The 9668-nt window shown below is 30.7% G+C and overlaps 1 long non-coding RNA gene across 2 annotated transcripts; it reads left to right on the top strand.

Annotated features, from left to right (window-relative positions):
* The first annotated feature begins 2832 nt into the window (after positions 1 to 2832).
* LOC115721845 (uncharacterized) lies at positions 2833 to 8498 on the top strand. Of its 2 annotated transcripts, XR_009687922.1 has the most exons (4): positions 2833 to 7585; positions 7663 to 7791; positions 8092 to 8169; positions 8234 to 8498. It is a non-coding gene; the product is annotated as an uncharacterized LOC115721845 (long non-coding RNA). The 2 variants fall into 2 exon arrangements; XR_009687921.1 differs by having other exon boundaries at positions 2870 to 7791; positions 8234 to 8490.
* Positions 8499 to 9668: the final 1170 nt, after the last annotated feature.

The raw sequence follows: 9668 nt of genomic DNA, 5'->3' as shown, positions 1-9668 counted from the left end.
CAGGGTGATACGTACATTTTGCGAACACGGTAGTGCAATTGAGTGGGAGCGCTAGCATATACATGGAATCTATAGCTTCTATCTGGCGAATAGTAAGCAAAGGATGATCTCCTTCGCGCTTGACCAATCGAGCATAAATGGTGGAGTACTCATTTCATATAAGCTGAAATATCATTTATACGGGGTCAAGTGTTTTAATGATAAGATACATAGTAGGGTGTTACGGTAATCTAATCCCTTTACAGTGTAGGTCATTCATATAGAGGATCATTGATCAAATTAGGATTATAACAATGGATAACTAATGATGGGTCTATATGGTGGAACATATAGAGTATTCTATATACTGAGAGTGCAATTCTAAGTTCTATGCGTGGATTCAACGAAGAATTAATAAGTTAGTGAATTTTAGTGCTAAATTCTTGATCTACTTATTGGAAGCTCGGTTATATAGACCCCGCACTAGTTGATATAATATTGTTTGTAAGACTCATGTAATTGGTTTTGATTAATCAATTATAATTCACAAATTAGACTATGTCTATTTGTGAAATTTTCACTAAGTAAGGGCGAAATTGTAAAGAAAGAGTTAATAGGGGCATATTTGTTAATTATGATAATTTGTATGGTTCAATTAATAAATATGATAAATGACAATATTATTTAATAATTATTTATAGTTATTAAATAGTTAGAATTGGCATTTAAATGGTTGAATGAAGAAATTGGCATTTTTGAGAAAATCAGATACAAAAGTGTTAAAATTGCAAAATTGCAAAAAGCAAGGCCCAAATCCATCAAGCCATAGCCGGCCACTTTTGTAGGCATTTTAAACTGATATTTTCATTATTTTAATGCCAAATAATTCAAACCTAACCCTAGTGGAATGCTATAAATAGATAGTGAAGGCTTCAGGAAAATTACACTTCTGAATCAGAAAAACCTGAGCCTTCTCTCTCTTCCTTGGCCGCCACTCTCTCTCTCTCTTCTTCCTTCATATTTTGAAATTACCTTAGTGATTAGAGTAGTGCCCACACACAGCAAGCGATACCTCAATCATAGTGTGGAAGATCGTGAAGAAAGATCATCAGCAAAGGAGTTTCAGCATCAAGGATTCAGAGAAAGAAATCCAGGTTCAGATCTTGATAATACTCTGCTACAGAAAGGATACAAGGGTTAGAGATCTGAACGGAAGGAGTCATTTAATTTTTGCTGCACCCAATGTAAGGTTTCTTAAACTTTATACGTGTTTATTTCATCGTTTTAGAAAGTTCATATTTAGGGTGTTAATCAACATACTTGTGAGTAGATCTAAGATCCTGGTAAAATAAATTCCAACAGTTTAGGTCCCCAGAAAGTGATTTAGCGTATTACTTACTTTTGTTATGATTGATGTGATTTAGGAGCCTGTAGTTCGCCGAGCAGTTGTTCCACTCAGGTTGAACGGGATACATGAATTCGGAAACAATGTAAGATTAGTATAACGGTATGCATATGTGTATACATGTTTAGTGTGCATGTTAGTTAAGCCTATTAGATTACATTAGATATGTATGTTGGCTTTTGTACTATCTGACAGTATCACATCAGTACGCCAAGAGTACGACTAGCATACCGAGTATAGGCTGATATTATGGTCGATAGTACCGTACTTTTTGACAGTATCACATCGGTACAGCTAGAGTATGACTAGTGTACTGAGTATAAGCCGTTATTATGTCAAAAGTACAGTCGTATGAACGTTCTAGACTCAGTACCGTGTGGGACACAACGATTAAGGTTATGATTGGGGGTACGGGCGTCCGATCATAATTCGGGTTATTATTATGTTATTGTTTATGCTTTTCTTACTGAGTCTGTTGACTCACAGTACTATTTCCATATGTAGGTAAAGGCAAGGCTAAAGCTGAGGAACCCTGATAGCGAGAAGATGAAGATTGTACATGTCGGGGCAGTTAGGCCTGGAGCGTACGATCTTTGGGACATAAGTAGTAAACTTTTGTAAATGTATTTTGCAACGGGATCCCGAGATTATATATTTGTATTACTTTAAGTTTTTAATTAAATAAGAAAACTTTAATTAATCACGTTTTCCAATAACCTCGTTGATTAGCAACGAGCTGCACAGTACGTTTAAAATCACGCTAACATGCCTGAGATAGTTAGGGTGTTACAGCTAAGGTCTTGGGTCAGGTCTGTGGCCAGGTCCATGTTCGAAGTCAGGTCCATGGTCTGCGTCCGGGGTACGGGTTCAGGACTGAGTTCGGGTTCAAAACTGAGTTTGAGTTCGGGTTCGTAGAACAATAATATATATTATTCTTCTATGAAAGTGATCAAAAATAATCTCTATTTGTAATAGTTTATTTATGACCCTTAAATCTTAATCTAATTATTAATATATATTATCTTTGTATTTAAACAAAAACAGTAAATACAATAAATAACTTTTTAATAAAAAAATACATACAAATAAGCAACTTGTTGTATGGATAGTGATTTTAAGTAAAATATATAATTGATTTTTCATTGTTTTATTTCTATAACCTATGAATGATTCCATAATATAATTGTTAAATATTAAATATTTGAAAAATTATTATTTTTCAAAATTAAACCTTTCAATTTATTTCAAATATTACCTATGTGATCATCTCATTCTATCTCTTATATGCATTAAATACATGTATCATCCTTCTATCCAAATAATATGTCTCATGTATGCCCACAAATTACATAAGCCCACAACAACCATGAATCACATTCATTTACAATATATTCCTTGCATCTAAAAAAAATACAATTTAGTTTTTCTTCTCTCAAAATAATAATAATAATATACTTCATGTCTAATAATAGTTTACAAAAATATAATATTTAATTTTTTTTTTATTTTTTATGGTTTTTTAAATTTAAAAGTCTATTTTTTTGTGGAATTTTATTTCTTACAATCAATTATTTTCCTATATTTTTTCCTTCCAATATTTTATTTATTTTATTCATTTTTATTTAAGATTTTTACACTACGTACCAAATTTAATTACTTTTTTTTATATTTTTAATGCTTATCAATTTATTAAACATTTTTACAAACCTATTTTTACTTTTTTAAATCTCAAAAATTATTATAATTACAAAAATACTACATTCACTATTTGGTTTCTCTCATTTTCGTTTCTTCTTCTTTGTCTCCGACTACTAATGAAGGGTGGTGGTTCGGCAACTGAGTCGTAAGTCGGATAAGTCGAGCTCAAATTGCCACTTCCAACTACACAAAGCCAACTCGTTCATGGAGTCCTTCCCTTGAGAACACATTGCACCGACTCCGTTGTCGCAACTCACTCACCCCATCACTTGTTGCACGAGTCATTGACCCCATCCTTCTCCCTCGCCACTCACTTGCACTTGGATTCTTCAACTGGCAGCCCAACAACCAGGTTTCAGTCACACTTTCATAACTTACCAATCAATCCTCAAATCTCTTTCTTGTTCCCGCCAATTCAATGCCATTTATACTCTCCTCAAGCAAGTGAAAACCCAAAAAGTTACTCTCCATTATTCTATTTATGGCTTTGTTAGATTTAGACCCAAAATATGTAACTCTTTATTAGCTACTTTAGTTTTTGCTGGTTATTTTGCGCATGCTCAGAAGGTGTTCGATGAAATGTCTCAAAAAGATGTTCCTTTTACGACTCTAGGATTTGGTGTGTTTATATGGAGATATGTGAGAAAGTTGAATTGAGTGTTGTTTTAAGTGTGTTAGATGAGGTTAAATCATGTGAGTATTAATGGGAACTATAAACTTGATTGTGTTTGAAGTATTTCAATCAATAGGGAATGTGTTTAAGATAGAGAAGGTTTTTTTTTTTTTTTTTAAAAAAAAAAGAGAGAAAGCTTGGGGTAGCTCCAAGGACTCTTGACTATAGAGACTTCATCTTATGTTTGATTATGGAGAGGAGATTATATGAAGCAAAAGAGTGGGTGAAATAATTGTTAGTGGAAACTTTCTAATGGAGGATGATGTCTAAAGTTACATATTAAAGAGGAGTTGTTATCATGTTGTTTGTTTATTGTCATATAGTTGTTCAAGCATGTACATTAAGATTGTTTGTGTGTTGTTCAATTTTAATCCCACATTATTTATTTATGTATCCAAAAGATAATATTTTAAATTAATTTGATTTGTGCCAATATATTTAAGAAATATTTTTTTTTTGTTGTTTTAAATTTTTATTTTAAGTTTGACACTATATTTTGATGGGAGTTGTTATCCTTTTATTTGTTTGTTGTTATTTAGTTATTCAAGCATGTATTAATGTTGTTTGTGTGTTGTGTTTATATTGTTAGTTAGCAATTAAAAAACAATCCAAATGCAAGTTAGCGATTCTAATCCCACGTTATATATTTATGTATTTAGAAGATAATTTTTTTAAATTTATTTGATTTGTGGCAATATATTTCAGATATTTATTTTCGTTGTTTTAAATTTTTATTTTGAGTTTAGGCGCTATATTTTGATGTCTAATTAATTTTCATATTAAAGTAGAGTTATTATATTCTTTTGTTTTTTTTTATTTATTTGTTCAACCAATATAAAAATGAGTATCTATTTCATTTTTCATAGTTACATATACTTTTGAGTTAGTGTACAAGTATTTTGTAGTTGTTTTTAGTTTTAGTTTTTTTTTTTTTAGATTATTGGTTTGTAGCTTTTATTTTTGTTATTGCAATGTGTTGAAATCTATTTAATTTGCATATTAAAGTGGGGTTGTTATTGTGTTATTTTAGTGTTTTTATTTAGTTGTCTAAATAATGTAAATATAATAATATGTTTAATTTTTCATGAGTACACCTATTAAGATTGCTTTTGTGTTGTTAAACCGTTGTTTCTTGGTTGTTAATTATCTGTTTAAACATGTATTAAGGTTGTGTGTGTGTTGTGAGAACCCAAAAAAGTTACTGCAATGTGGTGTTGAAATCTATTTATTTTTGTATTGGGTTGTAACTTTTATTTTTGTTATTGCAATGTGGTGTTGAAATCTATTTAACTTGCATATTAAAGTGAGATTGTTATTGTGTTGTTTTACTGTTGTTATTTAATTGTCCAAATAACATAAAAATAATAATAATATGTTTAATTTTTCAAAAGTATATGTATTAAGATTTTTTTTGTGTTGTTATGCAGTTGTTTGTTGGTTGTTAATTAGATGTTTAAACATGTAATAAGGTTGTGTGTGTGTTGTGTATATGTTATTTTAAGGTTGTTAACAGTATTTTGTTCATGTCCAATTGATTTACATATTTTTTTTTTTAATTAGTATTATTGTGTAGTTATATTTTTGTTGTCAAATAAAGTTAAATGCCAATTTTTGTATATATCTTTATATATTAAAAGTGCCTATCTAACGGCAATTCTTGGTTTAACGATTCTATTTTTTTTTTTAACGACAAAGACTATTCTTTTTATTTTTTAAACGGATCTTTTCTAACGCCGTTAAGCTATTAACAAATTTAAAAAACCAATCGATCCTTCCATTTCAAACCAATCGACTTCACTCTCCCAATCCCAATCTACGACTCTAAGGTGAGTTCGGAGGTCATAAGAATTTTTCCCTTTTTTCCCTCGGTTGGAGTCGACTTTATGGTGAGAGCTTGATCAGAGGCCCAATCCCAATCGGAGGTCAATCGGAAAAAAGGTTATAAGAAAACTCCTCCATTTTAAATCGCTATACTGAACTACTCTTCCAAATCACCGACTCCTCCATTTCACTCTCCCAATCCCAATCGGAGGTCATTCGATTTTAATCCCTCGGTTGGAGTCGACGATTGAAGGCATAAAGAACGTTTTGGGTTCTTAATCGCTACTTTCGAATCGAAAATTGGGAGTTCAGTCGGACGCCGCCACTACTAGCCCCAAGGGCCGTAGATCTGACTCCAGATTTCTTCATTGGTATATTCGACGTGAGAATCGGTTAGTATCTCCACGCCCAAAATATGGATTTCAGACCCAACCCAGTTCACCGTGTTAACCTGTGATATTATGCACCTATTCATTGAATTTCCAATTTCCAATTTCAACTGAACCAGACAAGTAGTAAATCTCCCTCTCATTTTTAAGACTTCTATGATTCTATCTGTCAATGTTTTTAATATTGCCAAATATTACTTTTTTTTTATTTATTCTCTTATCTATTTTTTATTTTAGGCAGCTGTTATAAAACAAAGATCTTGGATGGTTTTGATGTGCAGAGAACCCTTGGCTTGAGTGACGCACTGAAGAAGTCCACCATTCATATTTCTTGTGCAGTGGTAATGTAAGTGAATATTATTTTTTTTTATTTGATGTTAAGTGATTATTACTTGTATTGCACTTTTTCTGAACCTGGTTCAACCTACAATTCCAACAGCTGGAGAGACCAGCTGCATATGATTATTTATTGAATCAATTTCAATTTCAAGTTTTTCTTCAAGAGATATACAAACATACAGGCAGCTCCCAATGGTTTATTTGGGCTTGGAATGGAGAAGATATCAGTACCTAGAATTTTATCGAGGGAAGACTTTATAGCAAATTTTTTTTCCTGCATCTCTTTTATATTATTTATAATGTGTGGCTTAATGCTCTAGGCTTGTGCCCGATAAGAATTTAAATTCTGCTTGGTGATTGGACTAATGGGATACTGTGTAGCTTTGGAATGCATTTCATAATATATATATATTACGTACTTACATTAGTTGTTGATTGTTGAATGTCCTTGTCTGAATTGTCTTGTTTATAGAGTGTTTTATACAAACTTGATAGTCAGAATATGAACAATTTGAATAGGTGATATAGTTTGTATTGTTATTTTTATTTAATACACAATTCAAATATATGGTTATGGTTTTGGTTCCCTAACATTTAATTCTTGTAGCAAAATGATTAGCGGTTTTGATATGGCACCTCCTGCATCTGCAATGTTAGTTACTGCAGTAGCTTGTTTGGGATGATTATTATTATGTCAAGAATCCAAACATAAACATGTGACTCACCATGACACATGTAAATCCATTTAATAAATGCTTAAGTGTGCTTTTTAATCGCTATTTAAAATGTTTAAAGTGAGTTATGCTTGTATTGTGCTGACATGACACTACCTTTTTACTTAAATGTATCATGTGTCACTTTCGAGTTAAATGTATGTCTCATCATTATTTATGTTCATGTTGCATATGTCGAATGTTGGTTTGTCATTTGAATGTGTTCTATCTAAAAAAATTGTATGACATAATTTCAAATAGTGAAAGTGTTTGGTAAAGATCAAACATAGAATGTGTAAATGGATGCTTATTCCTGTGGTTGAGAAACTAACAAATTATTATCCATAAATATGACACAATTATGATGATGACTTTAGAATCAGAATCGGGTGTTGTCATTTTTTATGAAGATGGGGAACCTGAAGAGAGAGTTTCGTTAACCTTGGAATGCCTTCCACAGTATGATCCTGCTAAATATTGGAATGGTGATACAAATCAAACTTTCCGCTATTGGAAGATACGTGACTATGCTCATGCTTATCGCTCAAGGATTAGAACACCATCTACAGTGAGTTGGTGTTACTTCGCTAAAAGAATGTATCATTATTTATATTGCTACTGAATTCTAATATCACATGCTTTTAGGTTACAGGCATGTAATCTCGGTTCTTGAGGAGTTTAGCAGCAAGAAACCTGCAATTCCTATGTTGATTTCATTTGATGTAGAGGAAGTCAGGAAGCAAGCTGCAACATTGACAAAAAGATTTGAGGAAGGTATTTTGGATCATATTATTTTTGCTTGAAAAATTTCTGTCTCTGCTTCAGTTGCATCTCCCGAAGAACATTTTGAGTCATATTTGATTTGATTGAGGCCAAGTATTTTTACCAACAGAGGTGTATAGAAAAATCTTAAAAGGGAAACAAAATCCAATTATAGTAACCTATGCCTAAAGCAATTAGTAAAAACTTTTGTCATGGCTCAATTTTATTTTTCTTTTTTCAATGTCTTGCCAAAGATTTGGTTGGCTAAATTCATAATAAGTTAAGAGACACCTTTTGATTTTTGTTGTGCAGGCAATCCATTATCTATCTAGGATGGAATTTTTATGGCAGTTAAGGATGATATAGACTGTTATCCTCATCCATCAAATGGTATTACTCTCCCCCATTTGGCTTTCTGATGATTTTACTTCTTTCACTCTTTAATAACAGATAGGTGGATCAACATGGATGCACGAGGGTCGCCCTGTCAAGAAGGATGCAGTTAGTGTTTCAAAACTACGTAGATGCGGTGTAAGATTAATCTTCTGCTCCAATTCAAACAAATCTTCTTATGACGCCTTACAAAATGGGAAAGTTCAATCTTTCTCATAGGTGACCATCTTTCTTCTTTGATTAGTAGGAATCTCATATGGGTCTTGTTCAATGTTTTTATTTTCTGTCTCCTGATTAATTTTATATTGATTGTTTCTTTTTTTTTTTTCAAAAAAAAAAGTTAATTTGTGTAAATTGAAATAATAATAATAATAATAGTAGTAATAATAAACAGTTATATTACAATTTTTTTAAGTAAAGAATACCACTGAGTAACCATTGATTTTTATAATATATACTCATTAAAATATAACATTATACAGCTAAGAAGTACAACATCTCAAAAACTAAACTCAAAGTAGACATGCCAATTCATCAGTCCAAATGTATACATTAGCAAAGAAAACTAATAAAAGACAGTATCACTACACAAAACCATGGTTTAAAATGTTATGCCTTTTCTATTATAGATAGTCTCTTTAAAGAAGGAGAAATCCACAGTAGAGCATCTCTCAAGTCTGATTCCCTCTCTACTTTGAGTTATGATATATATATATCCAAATTTATTTGGATAATCAGTTATAATAGCACAAATATTACTTTAATAAAACAAATCATTCGTATGATCATACCTTCACATACAATCTAAATAAGAAAAAATTAAAAAAAAACTTAAACTTCACCTAAAACTAATATTTACGTGCCTCGGCACGTAACTCCTACCTAGTATATTATATATATATATATATTTGAGTTTTTTTTATATAGTTATTTCTTTACTGTTAGTTAATTGTTTATTGTTATTAAATGTTTAACTAAGAGAAGAAAAGAAAATACATATGTATATATATATGTGTTTAGCTTTCATATGTACATATTTTAATACTATTTTTGGTTTATTTTTAGGTACTTTATAGTTTTTGAATGGGATTGTAGTAAATAAATATCAAGTTAATTTTTATTTTATGTTTTAATTGATTATTATCTTAAGTATAATTTTTCATAGATATATTTTGAGTTAATTATGTCTAAATTATATATATAAATGTTTGATATTGTTGTCTACTTGATTTCTAATTGAGCATATTTTTTTATTAATCACTTTATTTATTTAAAAAATTATTATTTTGGTGTAATTTTAATATTTTTTTAGTTTATGTGTTTCAATTTTTTTTTTTTTATATTTATTGCATTAAATTTGTAAATATTTTTTATATGTTCAATTAGTAGTTCTTGTGCAGTGTTGTTAAGTTATTTTTGTGTTGTTAATTAGTTGTTTTTGCATAACTGTTGCATAAAGAAAAGAAAACCCTACACGCCCAAGCTCACTTCATCCA

The sequence above is a fragment of the Cannabis sativa genome, chromosome 5 (assembly GCF_029168945.1).
Source record: "Cannabis sativa cultivar Pink pepper isolate KNU-18-1 chromosome 5, ASM2916894v1, whole genome shotgun sequence".
Taxonomy (NCBI): domain Eukaryota; kingdom Viridiplantae; phylum Streptophyta; class Magnoliopsida; order Rosales; family Cannabaceae; genus Cannabis; species Cannabis sativa.
The sequence above is the reverse complement of the archived record's forward strand: the minus strand, read 5'-3'. Positions and strand labels throughout refer to the sequence as shown.